The following is a 23,851-nucleotide window of genomic DNA, read 5'->3' as shown; positions in this document are numbered from 1 at the left end:
GAGTTTGAAAGAATTTCTAATATGTAGCTAGACACCTTAAGCTAGATGATTAATGCACATCATGAACTAAATGTCAAGGATATTGAGATCTCTACACTAAAGACACAAAATGAACAATTGAAAAATGACCTAAAAAGAAAAAAAGAGATTATAAAGAGCTTCAACAAACCCAATGAGGCCATCAAGTACTTTAAGCAACTACTAAAATCACCAATGGCTAGCAATGATACTTCAGGACTTGGTTACACTAGCACTGAATAAGAAGAGTCCTCCAAGATTGCTAAAGAAAGGAGACACAAAAGTAAGAACACTAAACCTACCTATCATTTCTATGGTAAAAAGGGGCATACTTATAATGTATGTAGGAGAAAAAATGCACATCAATATGATAAGCCTAAGAATGCAAGTTATTGTCATGAGTACAAAAAACAAGGACATCAAGCACATGAATACAAGACTAGGACTATTAGTACACCAAAATTTGAAGGTTACTGCTACAATTGCAAGAAGTATGGACATATATCTTTTGAGTGTAGATCAAAGCCTATGTGGACATCAAATCAAGCAACAAGAGAAGGTAACCATGGTCATCACTACAATTGGGACTACAACACTAAGTATAGCTGTCATTACTATTAAGAATATGGGCACATTCATGAAAATTGCATAAGGACACATTTCAGAGGGAACTATAGTAGATGGTTAAGTCAAACCACATGTTTTAGTTGCTTGAAGACTAGTCATATCAGTAGGAATTGCCTAACAAAGTCAAAAGCACCCAAGTCAGAAGTCAACAAAGGAAAAGAGAAGGTAGATGTTGAACATGTCAATGGAGAAATGAACAAAACATGGAAGAAGAAAGATGAATGTACCTCATCAAATGAAGGGATCACTTCATCTAATAGGTCAAGTGGTCACACTTACTCTAACTAAGCAAAAGAAGGGATAAGGGACTGATTTATAAAGTTTCATCATGCATTAGTCCTAGAAAAGATAGTACTAAAAAGAAGAGATCAACATGATTAGAGATGCAAAGTTGAACTTCAAAGTTTTCACCAGTATTGCCAAGTCGTCCTTAGATCCTGAGTGAATTTTAGTATATGCCGAGCTGCTAGTAGAAGCCGAGTGATTGGTCACAGTTGAGTTGGCAATGGAAGCCAACTAAAGAGGAAATCTTGTTGGAGCCAAGTGATAGAAAGTCAATGGAAGTTGAGTTATGCTAAAATCTTTAAGGAGTCGAGTGTATAGTTGTATATGCACTAAACATTTAATGCTATGTTTTGAAGAGTTTAAGGTCAATTTTATGATCATTTCTCATCATTCAAACATAGAATAAGAAGAGAAGAGCACATAAGTGATTCACAAACAATAATTGAAGCTTTTGCATGGATTTTGACAAATATCAAGCACCATTTTCATTGATCTAAGGTATTCCTCAAGTGCCAAGTTGCATAGTTATAAAGTTGAATATCTTTTGAAACCCTAGATTTGCAATATGGCTTCCAATTCTAAAATTCCTAAGGAAAAGGAAGGTTTCAAGGTTTAGTTAGTTAGCAATGAGGTTAAACAACCAGATTTTAGGCCGATTCTAGAAGTTGCATATAAGAATGACCCTATAGGAACACTATACATTATTTGGCCCAAAGTTGTAATGGTGCAAGATTTTAGGAAATGTTACAATTGCAAGGTAGGAGTAGGAGGAGACATGGAGATTCATCAAGCATATGATAAACTATGTGAAAATGGAGTGCTAAAGGAATAATTTCAAATAGTTGAAAGAAAGGGCTTAACTCGTGCCCTAGTTTTCCCCACAATTTTCAAAATTGAATGGATAAGAATTGTCCTAAGTAGGATACATAATGGCTATTTATGGTTGGAAGGAGGACCTATTAAGATAACGAAGAGAATCATGCATAGGGTTATAGGTTTTCCAACCCTAGATCGGTACAAGACCCTACAAAGTGATTCTAAGGAAGCTATTGAAAATAACACTAGGGCGAAATGGAACAAAAGGGGCATGGCTATTGACACAATAATAGATCCCCTTCTAGACTTTGCAGTAAGAATCATATCTCACAAGTTCTATCAATCAAGTATATTGAATAGTGTTCCATGCATTGTTGTGGATGTGGCCTACAAAATTGTCAAGAAGGATCATACATATGACCTAGCAGAATTGTTATTACAGTAGATCATGGAGAATCTGGGAGCAATAAGAAGATCAAAAGGTGCTCAGTGTAAGTTTGGATCAGTTTTGATCTGTATATTTTTCTATGTTCTGGAAGAATTTCCCTCCAAAGTAAATTGGAAATTAGATAAGTTAGTTATTACTCAAATCAATGAGTACATTGAGAAAATGGGAGACAACTTTGAATCCCTAATGACCAGTTACTTTGAGGATTTCAAGAAATTCATGAAGCAAAGACTAAGGATACCAGTATCCCTAGTGGAATAGCACATCAATGATATTTGTTTCTTAGTTGATATTGATTATACTTATATCCAAGAAAAAATTCCAAGGAATAGATGGCTAAGACCATTAGGATATGAGCTAAATATAGATGAAGCATCAACAACAATCACAACATTACTTGTAGAGAAAATTGAAAAGGATGCACCACATTTTGGAACGTATGATGTGGTGAGATCCAAAGTGGATATGGAGCTAAAGACTGCCTCCAGTTTGAAGAAGAAAGACAAGCTTGTTAAGAAGCTTAAAGAAAAAATTTGTGAATGTGCTGATGATGATGAAGAGGAACATCAACCTCTTGCATTGACACAAGGCTTAGGTGAGGATGAAGAAATAGAAGAAGGTTTTGTGGAAGAAGAAGCCGAGGAGCACCAGCTCAAGCCAAGCCCTAGAAGAGAAAGGCCAAAACTCAGCCTATAGCCTAGCCTAAAGCAAAGAAGGTTACAAAGCCAAGCCAAGCCAAGCCAACTATACCAATAACAAGAGCCACCATAAGAGCCTCAACTTAAAAGGCCAAGGAGTAAGACAAAGAGAAGAAGAAGGCTACTAAGCTTACTAGTCCTGTGCAAAAGAAACCAAAGAGAAAATATGTTGCACAACTAGAGTCAAATAATGAGGAGAGGACAAAGTCTAAAGATATTAGCCAATTTAGAGTGGTAAGCCATGCTCCTAAGTCAAATATTGATAATTTTTTTGATAATGTTAGGAAGAATGTGGATTTTTTTGAATTGAAAAATATTGATTTTAATAAATTGAGTAGAGAAGATCAAAATAAAGTTGAAGAATCAGTATATGCCATGATGGAAGAATTCAAGAACACTCCTCTTGAATTAGACAATACAATACCAAAGGATTTATATGAAATTGTTGAAAATAAGTGGCATTATTGTTTAAAAATGGAAAATGAAATAAGAGAATCCACATTGGCACAAGTAATGCCAGAATTGAGTAAAGGTCAAATAAGTAAGGCAAATAAGAAACATGGGAGCAAGTTTGTACCAAAATATAGAGCCTTCAACATCTTACACAATAAAATTGAAGAAGTTGTCAATAAATCAACAAGAATGTGGAAGTTGATATATGGCTTGACTATTGTCAAGGATGGAGAAGAAGATCCCTTTGAGGGACAAAACACTAAAAAGGATGAAGATACAAATAAGGTTGAGGATAGTAAGAAAGAGGAAGAAAGTGAACAAGAAAAGTATGGAGAGAAAGAAACAAAAAAAGAGATAGTGGAGACACATGATGAAGAGGAGAAACAAACTTAAAAGAGTGTCCAAGACACCCAACTACCACCACCAAGTCCTCCACATACAACACCTATAGTTATAGTCATTGTAAAGGATGTTCCTAACACTTTAGCTCAGAACATCAACCCTTTAACTACAAAGGATCTCAAGAAGATCTTTCACCAATCAGCACTACAAGCACAACTTTGCACAATTCTAGTATTGGTGAGTGTTGATAAGCTACAAAAAGCTATAGTAGCAATAACAAGGGAGAAGGAAACCACACAAGAACTATCAACATAACCTCCCACAGCTATAGGAGATCAACCTAAAGAGCAAGAGGTACAAGACAAAATTGCTAAGGTTGATTCTACAACAAAAATGACAACTATTGTCGAGGATCCTACAAAGGAACCAATAGGAAAAGATGTTCCTACAACACAAACCCAAGGTGCACCTCCTCAAATTGTCATCATTGATCAAGGAAACAGACAAGAGGAGAAAGAAGTGGAGAATACCCATAAGGAGCAGGAGGCAATACAAACATTGGTAAACTTTCCTAGCTCAAGGACTCTTTAGAAGAAGCTGAGCATTGATGTAGTACCATTGCAAATATTAGCACCAGGCTCGAGCACTACCAAGGTTGCAAGGGTACTTTACTATGGAGACCTTGTACTTGATGAAAAAATAGTCATACCAAGCTATTCCTCAAGGACAATGAACCTACAATAGATAAATGAAGTGCAAGAGGCACTAGAAAGGAGAAAGAGGCAAGTGATACTTTGAAATGAGTACAGGCAGAAGCAAGCATTAGTGGAGATCAAAGAAATATTTCTTGATGCCTTTGTCTTGCAAGTACTTGATGAAACTCAACCCATAATGGAGAAATTATCCAACATTATGGACTAGGTACATAATGAGGACCTTGAAACCAATGTCAAATTATTGGAATGGTCACAGAAGAAATTTTAGATGAAAATAAATGAAAAGACATCAAGTGAAATAACACTGTCACAGGTTGAATTGGCAAAAAGGATTGAAAAAGTGAAAAAGGTACTTGAGAATGTATTCTCATTATACAAAAAGTTGTGTGATTTCTCATACTTCACACAGGAAAAAAGCCAAAGGATACTGAGCTTGGAGCGAAATCTAAAGATTTTCAACACATAGCTACCAAATGATCCAGCTTAGAATGAGAATCATTTTGCCCAAATGCTTCACACATAGAAAGAATTAGCTATGTTGACAGTAGAAGAGGCCAATATCAAGGCAAAATTGATGCAAATTCAGTCTTCCATAACCCTACATCTAGAAGTACTCCATAAAGAATAAGCCTCTGCAAAGAATGTTCTAAAGAAATATCCCAAGCTTTCTACTTTAGAAGGACTTGTTCATCTTATAGTAGAGACATCTATCCAACATAAATCATTGGAAATTGCTTTGGAAAATTGGGATGCATCTCTCAAGATGATTATGGAGGTCAATAAAACATTTTTGGCAAAATATGGTCTTAATCCTTAAAACCCTTTGACATAAGTGTCAAAAAGGGGGAGATATAGTTAAGGAGGAGAAATAATTGAGAGGAAGATATGATATTTTGGGGGAGTTGTAAATAAGAATGGAAGGTAACACAGATACAGAGTACAAGATACACACAGATACATCAGTATGAGACACATACAACACAAAAATTTTGGTTATAGGAATAGAAATGGCACATCAGCTCAGGGGGAGTTACAAAATTTTTGAGGTATGAGTATATATATAGTTTTTACAAAATTTTGAGAAGTTTTGAAGTTTTGTATATATGTCAAACTGTATACATATTTTACTCAAGGAGATTAGACTTTGATATACTACTAAGTGTTTTTGACACTCATGTCAAAGGGGGAGATTGTTGAATCTAAGACTGGTTTTGACTATTTCATGTCAACACACTTAAGATGTTTACTAAGTTCATGCCAAGCTAGTAACACATACCAAGTAAAATATGTATAGATGTCGAGTAAATAGTTGATGTCGAGCAAATAGTTGATCCCAAGTAAATAGTTCATGCCGAGTAAAATATGTATAGATGTTGAGTAAATAGTTGGTGCCAAGTAAGTTCAAATCTTGAGCTAGATAGAATTACAAGAAGTGTTGAGCCAGAGAGAACTACAAGTGCTAAGGAACAGAATGATCAAGTGCCAAGCATCAAAGGTAACAAATGCAGAAGTAACATAGATTAGACATAGTTGTTTGTAATCTCACAAACACCTATGTAAACTATTTTTGAGTTGACATAGAAGAATCTCAAAGGATGTTAAAGTTAAGAACAAATATTTTACATTACCTATGCAATCAACATGTAGCCAATAAGAAAAATGGAGAAGGCATGCAACCAATAAGAAAAGTGCATGAATTAAGTGGGAAATGAAGAATGAATATGGATCATAGATTCATACCTATCCCTAAGTCTTTGAAATAATTAAAAAGAGGATGAAACCCCATTGCATGCGTGGATGAATGATGTGTATGGGTGAATTATAGTGAAATTCATAAGGAAGTGTGAAAAGACTTAGAAGAACAGAGTAGCATTAAGTTGATAAAAAATAGAGTATCAGAACTTCGAAGATTCACATATTAGATCAATATAGGATCAGGTCAATCAAAGTAGAACAAGGATCTAGAACCAGCAATTGAAGATTGCAAAGCTATTAAGTTAAAGACTTTCTAATACTCTCTAGTAATTGTATTAGATAATGGAAATCCTATGGAGTTCGATTGGCCTAGCAGCCATTTGTAAATCCTTTAATAGGGTGGTATTCCAAGTGAATCTACAAAAGTCCATTAACTAGGCCTACTTTTAGTAGGGTAGTGAAATCTTTTAACCAGGTCACTTTTGATAGAGTGTAAAAGTCTTTGACATGATAGGCCTTTCACAGGGTAGACCATTGGAAGTGGTCAAACATTATAACCTTGAATAGTTACACATTGTTGTAGTGATATTTTGTGGGTATCATCCCCACCCCAGTTTTACATTCTCATTCTGGAGGGTTTCTAGGTTACCAAATTTGTGTGTTGTCTATTTTCATGCATGTCTTTACTTTCAAGTTCATTAGATAGATTGGATGCATGTGAATGGTTTTAGTTAAAAGAATTTAAAAGGGTTAAAGTTAGTTACTTTTGATTCACACCCCCCCCCCCCCCCCCCCCCCCCCCCCTTAGAAGTAAATCTTCCCACTTGTACTGTGAATCTAATCTAGTCCCTTTTGCTCACTTCGAAATCATTTTCATAGTTTTCCCAATAATATTCCATTGTAGGAAAATAGAGATAGCCAAGTCCAAGTGCCAAGTTATTTTTAACATACCTGCTGCCATCAAATGGGAAGCAATTGTGGAAAGAGTGTAAAGTTATGTTCCCCATGGATCTCTCAATATTTTGAGCATTTGAAGAAGAAAGACAATTGTAGTGCCCAATGTTGATTGGGAAAGAGATTGATCTTTTGTTCCTACACTTTTTGTTTGATGGCCAATTTGCCTGCAAACTTTTGAAAATACCAACATGTCATTTGTGAAGTGAGGCAACACGAGAGGACAATCTTGAAAACCATAAATGTGGATGTAAGTGATTTGGGTGTACTATATGAAGAAGCTACCATAAGTACTGATGAGATTAGCTACTTTAGGAGAAATTTAGAGTCCTATATCTCCCTATAGCTCCCTGGCTGTGAGCATAGAAAAAGCATCATTCACCTTACAAAAGTGTGTGTTGCTTTGTTTTAATTGCAACTAGGGGTAATAATTATAAATTTGCATGATCAAGCTATATTCCCCATAAGGATTAAGACCATTTCATGATTTCATACTAGCAATTGCATACATTAGTTATGAGGACATGTAAAACCCCTAACTCACACTGAATTCATTTAACTAGTGATGAAGTTCATTGCTAATTATTTCTCCCCAATCTATAAATTGTTTTCTAGTGGTGATGGTATTAATGTACAAAAGCATCCAATCCTAAAAATCTTCAGCCATTTGATTTTCCACAACTCTATTGAGAAGAATTATCATATCAAAAATGTCTTCATTAAAGATATTTTTGCATAACACTCTTGGCAACATGACTGTCCTCATCTAGGTTGATCCAACCAACTCCTAGCAATGACATCCAAACATGTTTTCTTATTCTAATGGAAGTATCCTTGGGAACCTTCTTTAGATATTTCTATGAATTCATCTCCTACTAGCAATTTAAATGTGATGGAAATAGGCATTGGATCTTGCCTCGCGATGACATTACCTCCCAAGGTCTTGATGTCCCTAGAATTTTGATCATATGCGGGTCAGTGCAAGAAGTTGGGTCTCACTTTTGGCCAAAAAGTGGAAGTGTTTTTCTTTTTTTTGAATTTTTTTGTCAATTGATGTTGAAATTTGAGGCATTTAGAAATTGAATATAAAAAAACTCTAGAAGTAATTTTTTTAGTGTTTGGAATCTAGTTTTTGAATATGTAATTTATTTGTGTACCCATATGATTTTTTTTTGGTATGGATCTTTAGAAACCACTTTTTAAAAATGCCTATTTCCGGACCATAACATGCTCGTGCATGGACACCATAATTTGAACAAATAAATTAATTTTCACAAATCCTTTTAAAGGGAGTTACTTGATACACCTAAGATTGACGACAATATTTTTCCTTAATTTTTTATTGAATCATTTTATTATTATTAATTATTAATTGTCTATAAAGGTAAATTTTAAAACCATACGTGTATGGACCACATAATTTGATCAAATCTCACTTTTTTCAAAAAAAAAAAATTTAACCTCAAAAGAATTCTATGTAGATTGATGGCATATAAATTAATTTAAGAAAAATTATAAAATAAAAAAGTTATTAAAGTTTTAGTGAATGTCACTTTTTAATGTTCAAGAGATAGTTTTGATTAATAAATAGTGGAAAAATAGCAAATAAACTAATAACACTATAAAATTTACATTTTTGGAATCAGAACATTAAGACCTATAATGGGTTTTTGTTTCATCAAAAAATTCCATGGGGCCAACTATAACAAAATTATGACAATACCAAAAATTATCGATTAAATGTCTTAGAAAAGAAATGGATCAGAAAGGCATGGCTTGGTGGGACCAAGCCTATGCCATGCCTTTCCCCAAGGAAAAACCCCATGCAAAAGTTGAGTGCGATACCAAATTCCCGCTCATGTCTAAAGAATCAAGCACTCGATTGCTTTCAACTGTTGTACCCAATTATTTAAAAATTGGGTACCTAATTTTTAAGTAATCGGGTACCTATTTCTAATGTACCCATTGGGCCCCAAAATCTACCCCACAAACTGACTGTCAATGATTGAAATGATTGAATAATAGTTTTGATCCACAACAATGAATTCTATCATAGTTATTCTATTTTCTCATCTTCTTATACAATTTGCAAGCTACTAATTCAAATTCAAATTTTTTGAAAAAATGGGATCAAAACAACAAAGAAAGAAGAAAGCAAAAGTTATGACAGATGACAAGATTGCAACAAATAAAGAGAATGAAGCACGACATCAATGAGAGAGAAGACAAAAAATTAGAGACTTGAATATTTTTTCAAAGGAGAAAGACATTGAGGATACCATGATGGATGAAGAGGTCAAAGAAGAGAACCCAATACAAGAAAATTCAGGTGCACATTCTAATCATGCATTCAATACAGGTGTGTCTCCAAACCCTCAAATTTTCTCTCGTGATGAAATTGGTGATTTTTTACAAGCAGGTTATGATTCAAACGATTTAGATTTTCTTCATGAGAAGGAATTGTCAAACGATCATGCACAAAAAACTCCAATTGAAATGCATGCCCAAAAGAAATACCAAGAAAAATTGAAAATGAGATTCAAATCCCAAATAAGAGTGAAAATGAAATGTCAATTTAAAATAAAAATTGCATGAATGTAGACATAGAAACACCAACTACTGAAGAAACATGTTAGAATGATAGTAAAGTTTCTGAACATAATTTTCATATTCCTAATGATGTGTTAGATAATCTTGAGGGATTCGTTTCATGGAGACAAATTAGGACACATGCTAATAGATTGTAGATATATTTTTTTATAATAAGAAATTTGGGTTTCAACGTTAGTTAATGTTGGAACTAATTAAAATGTCTAAAATGTGAAAAGTAATGAGAAGGTTGGGAATGTATGCAAAACCTAAGAATAAAAATGAGTCTTTAAAACAAGTTTTATCCACTATTGGTAGTGCCTTTGTTGTTATCAGAAAGAGAAGTTAGTCTAAAGATAAGAATGCAACACGATAAGCAATAACAATAGCTTTAGTTAACAATTCAACATCTAACAAAAGATTGATTAGCAACATAAGTGGATATCTTAATGTGAATCGTAAGACTTTAGAAAGAGCTTTAAAGAGAAGGGTTAACTTTGAATGTGATCCAACAAATAATTTATGGACTTCTAGTGGTAGACTCCCAAGATGTGATATGAAACTTACTAGTCAAGTTAAAAGTTTGATTGAAATTTTTTGGTATGATAATACAAGAGTATCACCTAATTCAAGAGATGTTTTTAAATTGAGAATTGGGTCAAAAATACGTGATCCACATCCTAAACACCTTTTGGACATGACTAAAACTAAATTATTTAAAAATTTTGTAGATGGTAAGGTATTAAATATTACCATTAGTCAAAGATCTTTTGAAAAGTGTAAACCATGGTATGTAAGGATTAACAAGGAAAGAATCACATGTTGTAAAAATCATATTCAATTTTGTTACCATTATGATGTATTTTAATCTATACATGGTACCCTACTATAGTAAAGAAATGTTGTAGGAATGTGGTATAAAATACAACCTCAAACTATAAAGGATTTCATATCATATTTGTTTTGTAAGCCACCTAATGATCAATACTTTCTTTTCAATGCATGTCTTTCTGGTACATGTGATATGTGAAGCAATCTTTCTTTGTTAGATGAATGTTTGCATGAAAATACTTTGACTACTTTTGGACAATGATTAGTTGAGGTAAAAAGATTCAAAACTATTGAATATCCATTGAAGGATAGGAATATTGGAAGAAGGTTTGATCTAGTTATGGATAAAGTTAGTTGTCATGCATTTATGGATGAGTTTAAGAGTGTGATCATACAAAAATATGTTAAACACTCTCGATACTCTAGATGGCTTGATGGACAATTTCACATATGTAAGAATACATTTACAATTGGTACTATACTTTTAGTTGTTGACTTTGTAGAGAACTACACACTTACACCACAAGAAGAGGTACAACCACAATATTAAAATTTAGTGCAAGTAACAATTTATGTTCATATAGTTTATAGGCATGCACCTAATAGTACAAAGGAGGATCAAAAAATATTGAGAGAGTACCATTTTTATATGAGTGATAATAAACTCCATTCATTTGAGTTTTTCCAATATTGTTTCAAGGTCTTTTATGATAATTTAAAAGAGAGACAAATTCAAATGACACAACATTGGATGTGGTCAAATAACTATATAGGACAATTCAAGAATGCTAGAATGTTCTATTGGTTGAGTAGGACACATAAGCAAGCTAACATCCAATATGTGGAGTTTTTTTGAGGTGGACATGGTAAAGGAGAATGTGATGGTGCTGGTGCATGTGTGAAAAGAGCCCTTAGTAGAGAGAAGTTAAAATTTGAGGAAAAAGCTAAATTCAAAAATGCACATGAGATTGTCGAATGGTGTAACAAATATTTATACATGGGATCAAGTCAGAACTCTACAATCAATCATTTCTTCTACCTAGTTGAAGAAAAGAATATCCTTTCAAGATATGACTGTGATAGAATTAGTGGGTCAGCTAAATGGCCTTCATTTAGGAGTTTAGATTCTAACACTTGGACTATATGGACTAGGGAGCTTGCTTGTTTTTTTCAATTTTGTCTTGCAGGTGAATGGGAAGAATATGAGAATACAGAATGTGTTGAAGATTGGCAAAAACAATCATTAGCACCTATTGACACACATTTTGAAGATGATATAGTAAATGAAGGCCAAAATATTACTTTTGCATCAGAAGACTATGATCATATTTCATACCTCATAGAACTTGGTATGCACAATTTAATTAGATTTTTTTGTGATCTCATGCTTCAATTTATATAATTTGCATATATACTCATGTGATTAAAGTGTTTCTATAATTTATCTTGTAGGACATGTTTATGCTGTTATTGCACCTAGTAATAATGATGAACAGACTGAGTAATGGCTTGCTAGATGTGGAACCTAAGAAAAAAATGATATGTCATCAAGTAGATGATGATGGTTTTGAGTATCCAGTTGGGTCTGTCATTGTAGCTGGCACCTAGCTACGTAGATACTTAACAAAAAGAAATGGTTTACTAGCATTTGAAGACTACCAAACCAAAAAGAATATTTTTAACTATTCTCATTTGGTTGTGGCAATGAATATCAAATTATAAAGATACAAAGGGAGACCCGCCAATAAGGTATTATGGACAATTTCAATGGATAAGTACAAGACAATCATAGATACATTGCAAAAGAGAGAGGATGTAGATGGTACAATGGGATGATTACATTTAAATCAAACTCATGTAAGTTTTTCCTTTATTGTGCTATTTTTATATATGTACCTTTATAATTTAATTACATGTATGTATTTTGATATATGTACACTTATATATATTCCTCTTATTCAGGTCTCAATTACAATTTATCCAAATTTAAGTGTTAAAGTGGATCGAGCATCAACATCTTGTGCAATTCCACATAGTGAGTACATACAAATTACACATATATTTACATAGTTCAGTTACCTCATATTAATTTATGTGTTTATTAACATGTGTTTTTGTTTTACAATTTTATTTTACAGGACCTCATTTGAAGAGATGTGTTGAACCAATTTTATATTTTGAGTTCATGCTTCTATATATTTATTGTTGATATTGTCTTACATATATTTTGAAATATGTTGTACAAAAAAATTTAAAAATAGGAGTTTACTTCTATTTGAAAGTTAAAAGTGTGCACTTGATATTATAAATTAATTGTCAATTTAATTAATAGCCTCTTATTTTTTCCACTACTTTTACATTCAAGCATGTTTAAATTAATGTTTGTTTGAAGTTTCAAATTACTATTGATTGTAATTAATAACCCTTCACTTGTACATGATAATTTAAAGATCATTACTCATTGTATTGATTATATTTTATCGTTATGTTGATAATTGACATGTATGTTTAACCATGTCAACCATGTTAAGTGAGAGGGAGGGAGGGATATGGGGAGGGTTATAAGTGCTTGTAATTTATCAGAAAGGGGTCCCATTATGACACCTTAGGACAAATTAGCACCTCTTAGGACCCCTTACAACACATTAGTTATAATTGTAGTCCTAAAAGTAATCTTTTATAATGTGTCCTAGTACATTCTAATATTTCCAAGAAGTTTTGATAGGTCATATGTGGTCATAAGAAACCTTAGGACCCCTTATGACTCTTTGGAACCCATTCATACCATTAACACACTTTATGAACCCTTAGAACACATTAATCATTGTAGGATACACTTTAGGGTTGTAATGTGTCCTATTCAATCCTATTCTTTCCTAAGGAGTTTTAGTGGGTGCTAAGTGGTCCTAGGAATCCTTGAGACTAATTACAACCTCCTAAGAACCATTATGACCCATTATAAGCCTTTATAGTCATATTAGTCATATGTTCTAAAGGTACATTGGGGATTTTTGGGACCCATTAGTACACATTAGGTCTCATTAGGACACATTAGGATCCACTCACACACATTAGGACCCATTAGACCCCATTAAAACCTCTTATAACACATTAACCATTGCAAGACTTAGTGATGTGTCCTAAGTGGTCCTAATATCTCACAACGAATCGTGATTGGTCCTATGTGGTTTGAAAGCCCATTAATATTGTTTAGGGTGCACATTATGACCATTTAAAACATATTTAAATCCATTAATGCCTCCTAGATAATCTTAACGGGCATTTAAGACACACTAATGGGTTATAATATGCCCTAATGGGCCCTAATGTGTCTTAAGGGGTTCTAATGTGTTTTAAGTGTTCCCATGACCTTTTAGGACATGTTAGAAACCCTTATAATCCGTTAGGGGCCATTAGGACTCATAAGAACCAATTATAACCCCTCTAAACACATTCACCATCATATGATACACTACTATGTCCAAAGGCATTATAATAGTTCCTAACTGATTGTAATTAGTCCTAATGTTTCCTCTTGGATTTTAAATTGTGGTCTTAATATATCATGAAGGGTCATAATGGGTTCTTAGTGGTCCTAGGACATCTTAAGGTCTATTAGGATCCCTTAGAACCCATTAACTGTAATAGGACCCACAAATGTGATGTTAATGATTCTAATGTATCATAAGGGGTCATAATGGATTGTAAGTGGCCCCAGGACCCATTACAAAACCTTAGAATATATTAGGACCAATTAGGACACATTAAAACTACCTCAATTTGATGTGATATTTATCCAATAATATTTTTGATATCAGTACTAATGCTCTATAACTAGTTAAAATTATGTCAATTCGGATTAGTACTTTAGGTCCTAATTTTAGATTAATTTTAGGTATGTTGTCCATACATGTGTGTCATAAGGGGACATAGGAGTCTTAATAGGTCATAATATTTTTTATAGGTTCTAATAAGTCTTAATATGTATTATTATGATATAATAGGTCCTATTAGGTAATAATAAGTCTTGCATTACCAAACAACACATAAGAGCCCCTTATGATACATTTCTAGGTACTTAGATCCATATTTGTATTAAGGGGACCTAGATTGTCTTACTCAATCCTAATATGTGCTATAGGTTCTAATAGGTCTTAACATGTCTTAGTACATAATAATTAGTCTTATGTTAACATAAAACACATAAGGACTCCTTATGATACATTTCTAGGTACTCTAATTCATATGTGTGTTAATAGGACTTAGGGAGTTCTATTAGGTCCTAATATCCAAAGGCATTATAATAGTTCCTAAGTGGTCTTAATATATCACAAAAGGTCATAATGGGTTCTTAGTGGTCCTAGGACATCTTACGGCCTATTAGGACCCCTTAGAACACATTAACTATGATAGGACACACAAATGCGATGCTAATGATTGTAATGTATCATAAGGGTTCGTAATGTGTTAAAGGAAGGGTACCATCCATCATTTCATAAAAAAAATCTTCAACCTTTACCTAAATTTTATAAATTTAAATTTTTAGGATGAAAAATATTTATTTAATAGTAGGTCAATTTTATTTATATGAATCTCAATGCATAAATTTGATGTGATATTTATCCAATAAGATATTTTATATTAGTAATAATGCTCTATAAATAGTTAAAATTATTGTTCATCTAGCATATATACTTACAAAATGTGTCATATGTTCATGAATAAAACATGTTGCAATAAAGAAAATGGTTTGAATACTTAAAACATGATGAAACATAATAATATATACTACATACACAAGCATGAGAATAAGTCGTAAAAAAATAGTACATGGTCTAAAATACATCATAACATGATCTACGAAGTTAAAAAATACATATATGATATAGTTTTAACTGTCCTAATACAAAGTGTATCAAAATATACAATATGTGTCATAAAAACACAATCTACAGGTGCCAACAAGACCTAATCTATCTAATTGAATGTCCTCTTTACTCCATGTGAAGAGGACTCAAATGGATCATCTTGTGTAATACGAGTTGTCTCATCATGTGGGACATCTTGTGAGGTAGATGGATCACTCTGTGTAAGATAAGGCACGTCTCATCATGTACATACTTAATTGAAATGGGTTTCAAAATCTAGCTTGCAAATAAATTAAATATTCACTACATAATAAAATAAATACCACATGAGATGGGTGTCCCTCACTAATGGGAGGAGGTGCACTGTTAAAACTACCAAATGCAGTAGTAGTGAGGTCCTGTAATTTACAATACATTCATTTTTAAAATTTGATTTTAGAGCATAATGAACTATAAATTATGTACATAAATCACAATACTGACCTCAAAGGATGATGCAGGTACCTCCATCTAGCTAAGTCCTATGCTCCTAGCAACACTCATGGTGACATAGTCCTAAAATTATGGATACATAAATGTTGAGTCAAAATTATATATACATGAATAATTTGTACAAACTAAAAAGTACATAATTTGTACACTACATTTTTTATACACTATAAATTTAACATGTATATATATCATACCTGAGTACTAGCCAATGTTACAGATGTGTCTATAGGTATGCTAGCACAATAATCATAAGATGGAGTCAAAAATAGACTATATCGAGGCCTATATGGATGAGTATAGTCCATCTCCTATTCGTCAAATCAAAACACATAAAATATATATACATGACTCAAAATTGTTTAGATTATAAGTTAATAACAATGTACATACATAAAAATAGTACAAATTACTTGTCTTCAGTCAAAAGTTCATACCATATGTTTTTGAGGTTGTGCCTCAGTGGTAAATGGAACAGGACCTATACTAACATCAAACTATGTAGTTGCAGATAATCCCTACAAAATCAAATAAAAAGAACATATGAGCACATGTTATTAAATTCAAGTTCGAATGTACATTTTTATAGTGTAATTCAAAGTGCATACTATATGAGGGACACCAATGTTTGTAGGTCTCAAAAAAAGACTATACTGCCTCCTAGAAGGAACAATATCATCCATCCTCTATTATTTCAAAAGTAGAAATTAATATGGTTAATTCAATTACACATGTATGTAGAAAGTAAATAATTATGTGTACTTTACATTTAAGTTAAAATTAAAATTTTACCTATTGCTCTTGACTCTCTCTCGACTCTCCCTGCTGCATGAGGTCAACAAGTGATGACACATCAATCTCATCACTACCATCACCATGGGCAGCGTATACATCATCATCAAAATAAGCATGCTCAGCATAATGGTCATCATGTGTTGTATCAACATCACTCTAGGGGCCTGTGTATATGCCTCTATAGTTAGTACAAATATGTCCAAGTGGATGAACATGTCTCGCCTGCATCCACTGCTATACTAAATTTCTCGAAAGGGCACTCAAAGAGGTAAGAGTAGATGAAACTACTCAGTGATGGTGTGGAGCTGGTACAAAAGGCACAAGAAGAGGTACAAGGGGCTAAGCTTTCCTATGACTTCTAATTCTATCACTCAACTTTTCCCTAGGCCTATCATAAGGCATCCCTCCACCAACCCCTTGAAATGCTTTCATATCAAAATAATTGGGTTTCAAACCCAATTCAAACTCAGCCCATAGCTTCCTAAGGAAGTACATGGGCACCTCATGATTAGCATGTGGTGGGTGGTCAAATACCATCCACCACCACTCCCAAAAATGTCCTACTATACATGGATGTGTACACCACCTGATAGAAATGCGAGGCTTCTTCTCATTAATCTCCTCACCCATCTTAGGGTTTAGAAAAGAGCTTTTAAAATTTCCTTTACCTATATTGAGGTTATGACCCTCTCTCTATGATAAGCCATTGGAATAGAAGGCACCCATGTTTTGCCTCCATAATCTGAATGAATCAATATCATAATCTAAATGTTGTATGGAGTGAATGACACCTTGCATGCTATTTTCAAGGTGTAGTAGGTGAGGAGGGGGGTGGGTCTCACGTCAGATAGCCTCAATATCACACATGAGGTCATTAAGGTTACAACTCATGCTCTCATAGAGCTCATCTGCGGTAGGTGGTGGAGGTGGGGGTTGGAGGTGGAGGTGGAGGTGGTGGGGGTGGAGGCGGGGGTGGGGGAGGCGGAGGAGGTGGCAGTGGGTCAATAAAATATAATCTGCATATATATTTAAACAACATAAAAAATGACAAAATTACTATTTAATAAAATTTAAATCTAAAATTTAAATTAAATATAAATGTGCAAATCTTTAAAATCATATCAATTAAATAAATAAAGTTAAACACTTAAGTCTGATTCAACATTAAATACCAAATTTAAGTCTAATCATAAAACAATACTCCATAAAAACTATATGAGTTACTTCAAGGTTTCTTTTCTAAAAATAGGAGCCACCTAGCTAATTTATTTCATGTAAACTTATTTTGTAACATTGGGGGATTGTATTCTCATTATGGATTATATGTTCATCTCAGGATCAAAAAAAGTTAAGATTATGGCAAGGTTATGGTTTACAATTTTGTTATGTTTATAGTTTTCATGTCCTTGATTTTCCTTATGAGCTTACATGTGCCTTAGAATTATAATTAATTGAGGGAACATGGTTATTTTAGACCCTTTAGAAAATGAACTTGTTTCAATCCAATAACATTTGAAGAAGTATACAATCAAATCTCATTGTGTGTCCAACATGGTGATGAATCATGTTGACTTGTAGCCCTTTATATTACTATGGACATTGTATGCCTACTATGGGCATTGTATGCCTACTTTTGGTGGTTACTTTATGGAATCCTTGGATAATTTTTTCTTACATTTCACCTTCTCAATGGACAACAACTACTAATTAGTTTTAAGTTTGGGTGGTCATCAGCTATGGCAACTAGCCTTATGTAATTATTTAAGAGTTGACCCTTTTTGTATAAGGTGTCATTTGTTGTTTCTAGCTAGGAGATAAGTCCCTCCATAGTTATTTGGAATATTTGGCTTAAGAGAAACAATAGGTTTCTTTAGGAAAATATCATCAACAATATCTAATGTCATTCATAGGATTGAGCAATATATCTCTATGGTTGTCATGACATGTGTAATGCCCCGCCAAGAGATCCAAAGAATTAACCTAGAATTTCACTAAGTTTGGTAACTTTTTTTTTTATAACACAAAAGTAAATACCACATATAACTTGTACATAATAATGGAAGCAATAGCAATGTCCATCTAAAAGTAAACATAACATACATAATCGATTTCATTCTTTAAGATCCCTTAACGTTGAATTACATACATGAATCTATCTAATACAACAACCACATGAAATAATAATGATAAGTCCAATGTTTAAACATTACATTTCCAAATGCTCAATCATCCTCTATACATGTCACAAGGTATGACAAGCTCAAAGAATATACATATGTAGAATAAGGTACATCATCCTATTCCAATCCATGATACATCAAAGTAGAGATAATCACATGATACATCATCATAGGAGAAATATACATCCATCATAAAGATCAAACAAAAAAAACTAAGTGCACAATTCCTCCCAACCGTTAATAGCATCATTAGACCATCATGGGCCCTAGCCATCCCTCTGTGCATAAAATCCCAAATCATCGAAGAGATCATCGGTATTAACATAGTAAGAATGTCACTCCTAACATATACAACATCATATGTAGGAAGTAATCTAACATGCAAATATAAGCATAAGATAAAACCATCTAACATATGCTAATCATCAATGAAAGGATACATATCCACCATTACGAAGGATGCATCAGCCATGATGTCTCAATGAATCTCAAATGATAAGAGTGAAAAATACACTACCACCCAACTGCGTGGTACCTAAGTGGTCCACTCCCACCATGCTGAGGAGATAATCTCAAGTCCCAAACAGGCTATCCATAACACATAGAACAAATCTCTATAGTCCAGGAATCCTAAAAGTATACTAACTCAAAGGTTCCAATCACGAAACTGACATCTACTTCCCAGAGGCACACAATGACATGTAGGAAACCTACTCTGCAAGCGAGAAAGTGTCATCGTAATTATCACGTACAAGTTACCCTGGCAATTAGCTAAACTCCACGGGTCCATACTGATCTCATGTGGCCACTAGTATCCTCTCATACTGACAAGGCATACTACAGAATGCATGGTCGCAACCATGCGTTCTCACTACTCCCATCCTAGCCTGTACAAGCACTCAAGGCATGGGCGAGAACCAAAACAATTATCTTTTTAGGTTCATTTAATCCCCATTTAGTGTGTAAATGTTATCACTTATTAAAAAAACTTACAATGAGTTACCCTGGCAGCCACTTAGGGCCCCGACCCCCATTGCAAGCCACTTCCCGACACTACAAGTAGATTACCTACCCTAAGCTCATGGAATCATAAATTTCAAAATCACAAAAGATAATCCATAATAAATCATCAAATATGCATAAAAGCATCAAATATCCATAATAAAAATCATCAAACCTCCAAGATAAGAATCATCAAATCTCCATGAGCATCCGAAAAGCATCCATAAAAAATCATGACTACAATAGTTCTCTATTGGCAATTGAAGACATCACTGATAATCATAAATATCCATTGGTTCTCAATAACCAAAATATATCTCAAAATAAATAACAATATCCATTGGTTCTCAATAAGAAACCAAGAATATCTCAAAATCATACTGATCGAAGACTCCAAAATGGTTGAGTCAAACATGTAACAACATGACATCATCAAGAAATAAATCCACATTTTAGTCCCATCATGGCAACTAGAAAATAATCCAAAGATAACTGATTGATGACTCAAAAATGATTAGCTCAGGTATCTCATACACATACATCTCAGCTTCACACATGAAGACTGATGAACAAATACAAACATTTCATAGAGCATACGCTCACATTACCATGTTTGGGCTTATAAAAATTGAGACCAAATAAGATCAACATGCCATCATATCTCATAACCCCCGAGCCTCTGGTAACAACCTAGGACTGGTCAACACTAGTTAACCCAAAACCCAAAACAAGAAGCATATAGAATACATGATGCAGACACATGTTTTGGTTTTGCTATCTTACATAGTTGAATCAAGTGTAGAGGTTTTCAATTTTCTATTTGCAAGTATATTTTCAAGTGTCTTAAGTTTCATCATTTGACCTACAAGTCAACCCATTTGTTCTCCAATAGCATTATCCTTCCATTATTAAGTATTACATTCTAAGAATAACTTAAGGATAAATATTTACTCATTAAACTGATCATCATTGACCTTTAATTAAATTTTTCTCTTTATTTAAGTAAGATCCATATTCTTATTGATTAACTCTTCTTTTAAGGTTACTTCAACTTCCAACATAAATCAAAAGATCATTATTCGTTATATTATAAGAGGACCAATTATCATTCTTTGAATAAGAGATTATAACTTTATTAGAATGATCAATTAACATCGGTTCACAATCCTTGACCTTTAATCATTCTAATAATTTTCAATTAGAAACTTAATTAAGTATTACTACAGTTTGAGTCTTTTAATTTAATCGTTATCATCGTTGACAACCATATAATATCTAAAGTCATAATTCAAGTCATAAGACTTATCAACTTTGATATAGATAATCTACAATCTCGTTAAAAGAATTATATCAATTAAATCTCTATTACATAACTCAATTATTAATTAAATCTAATTAACTCTCATTAATTGATTTAATTAATAATTGCATAACCATAGCAACGTTCTAATTAATGTCAGTTGACTAATAACTAACTAAAATTCTGTAAGTTAAAAGTCAATTATAATCTGTTACACAAATATTCATATTCATAGTTCAATAATAATAACTTGTTAATATTTAATAACAAGCTATATTGAGAATCTTATTAATAAATCTATAATGACCACATTCATCACTCTGCAACAATGTTCCCATTTATATTTTAATAATAACAAGTTATAATAAATCTCCAATACCAAGTATTATTATCTCAAATAAGTTTCCCCTATGTACGTTGATTCATTTTAATTGATACTCCTCCAAATTAATAACCAATTCAATTTGATTAATATCTTTTACAGTACTTCAATCATTAAATAATCTCCACTATATTATCTCTAATCAAATTTGTTGATAACTATTTAAAAACAGTTTGCTAGTCCTTACAAACATTAATAAATAATAAACTCCTCAAACTATAAATACTCAATCTATAGAATACTTCCATAAACTCATTAGTTAATATTTAACTAACTCTTAACACCATTAAGATATATCAATAATTTATTATAATAACATAATAACTCAAATCATAGTAATGTTATAACAATGTTATAATGTAACCATGAGCCTTGGTCAATAGATCTTAACCAATATCGTTGAAGTCTCTTAATTAAAATCATCATTAAATACCTTTACCATCCCTTAATTATCTAATATATATTAAATAGTATTTAATATACATTAAATAATATTAAAAGTCTGCTATATAAACTATATTAATATCTCTTTTCTTTTAATTTTCTCTCATTTAAAAATCCATTTACTTAGATTGACTAATAATTAATTACACTTCTTCTACTATTAACTAATCTTTAAGCGGGCTTCTTCTACTCCCCCTCTAAGGAGTGAGCGCAAAACAGACCAAGAGAAGATTAAACTCACAGGAGATATATTGATTGAGTCTGGTTTAGTGAAACCTTTAGATTCTCATTTTCCCAATTCTACCCAATGATGATTATTCTCTCATGGAATGTAAGGGGGTTGAATAGAATCCCTAGACAAAAGGCTATTCATGACTTGGTGGTTGATCATAGTCCTGATGTTTTTTGTATCCAAGAGACTAAGCTCTCTGTGGAGTCTATGGTCCAACATGCCTCTAGTATTTGGTCTCATGGGCAATGCTAGTGTGTTGGGGCAACAGGAAGTGCTGGTGGTTTAGCTATATTTTGGGATCCTCAAAAAATTTCTCCTCTTGGTTGGATGTCTTCTCGCTCAGCTCTCTCTATGGTAGCTTCTGCTCTAGACTCAGGAGAGGTAATCATGGTTACTAATGTGTATGCACCTGTTGATCTTGTGGGAAAGGAGGAACTTTGGGAACATATTCAATATGTTAGAAATTGTCATCCTTATCATCCTTGGGTGTTAGTAGGGGACTTCAATTCAGTTTTAAGTCTGGAGGAGAAGCATGGTGGTTTGGCTAGATTAGGGCCTTCTTTTGCTCTTCTTCAGCAACACATATCTCTTTTGCATCTCTCTGATGTTAAGCCTTCTAATGGTCTCTATACCTGGAATAATCACAGGATTGGTGTTGCTGCTATCTCAGAACGTCTGGATAGATTTCTTGTTTCTTGCTTCTGGGTTAGTGGCACCCTTACTATCTCTTCAGAAATCCTTGATTGGAGGGGTTCAGATCATTGGCCAATGAAATTTTCTGCTATAGGGGCTTATGTTCTGAAGCATCCTCCTTTTAAGTTCCAGTTGATGTGGCTTTGGGACTCCTCTCTTCATGATTTTGTTTTTTGTTGGTGGAAAGATGGTGCTCCTGCATATGGTACTGTAATGTTCTCATTTTCTAAAAGGCTTCAATATGTTAAAAGGCAGCTCAAGATATGGAATAGGGAATGCTTTGGGAACCTTCACTTTATGAAGAGGCTTGGTCAAGAAGATCTTGATGTCATCACAAGGGAGATTAGAGATTGAGGTTTCTCAGAGGATCTTGGCAAGGCTGAATCCCTTGCTTCTAGAGGTTTAGAAGAATGGGAACTTCGAGAGGAAATTTTTTGGAAGCAAAAGGCTAGAGTTGACACTAATACATTAGGGTTCAATTTGTGACGTTAATTTGCAACGGAAAGAAAAGGTAATGTGGTTTTGGCTTTTTTTTTTTCAATTTTAGCCCAATGTCATCACAATTATGATGGCAGGCATCACAATTGCGATGCCAGCGAGATATAAGAGAAAAAAAAGAGCCAAAAACCCTCATTTGAATGAAATCGCACGACACAGGGTTCTTCTGAAAGGAAAGGCGCATTGCAGGATAGCCTTTCACATAACATTGGAAGTGAAGGTACATGGTCATACACAGGAAAGGAATTACCAAAATCTTCCAAGAAAGTTTTTTTAAATAAATATTTAGCTGTGCAAGAACTAGAGGAATCAAATTTGTGTTCAGAGGATGTTCCATTGGATAGGCATTGTGGCCATAGCTTTCTTGCAGAAAATTCAGAAAGTCTTGTAGATAGAAATAAAGAAGTAAAGCACCCCATGGTTCATAAGAAAAGCTCTCCTGCAAATGCAAAAAAGTGACTTGCAAAAGAGATTATTGGAGTGGGAAGCCCTCGGA

The sequence above is a fragment of the Cupressus sempervirens genome, chromosome 11 (genome assembly GCF_028749045.1).
Source record: "Cupressus sempervirens isolate cs-2001-9-10 chromosome 11, ASM2874904v1, whole genome shotgun sequence".
Taxonomy (NCBI): Eukaryota; Viridiplantae; Streptophyta; class Pinopsida; order Cupressales; family Cupressaceae; genus Cupressus; species Cupressus sempervirens.
Note: the sequence above shows the minus strand (reverse complement) of the source record.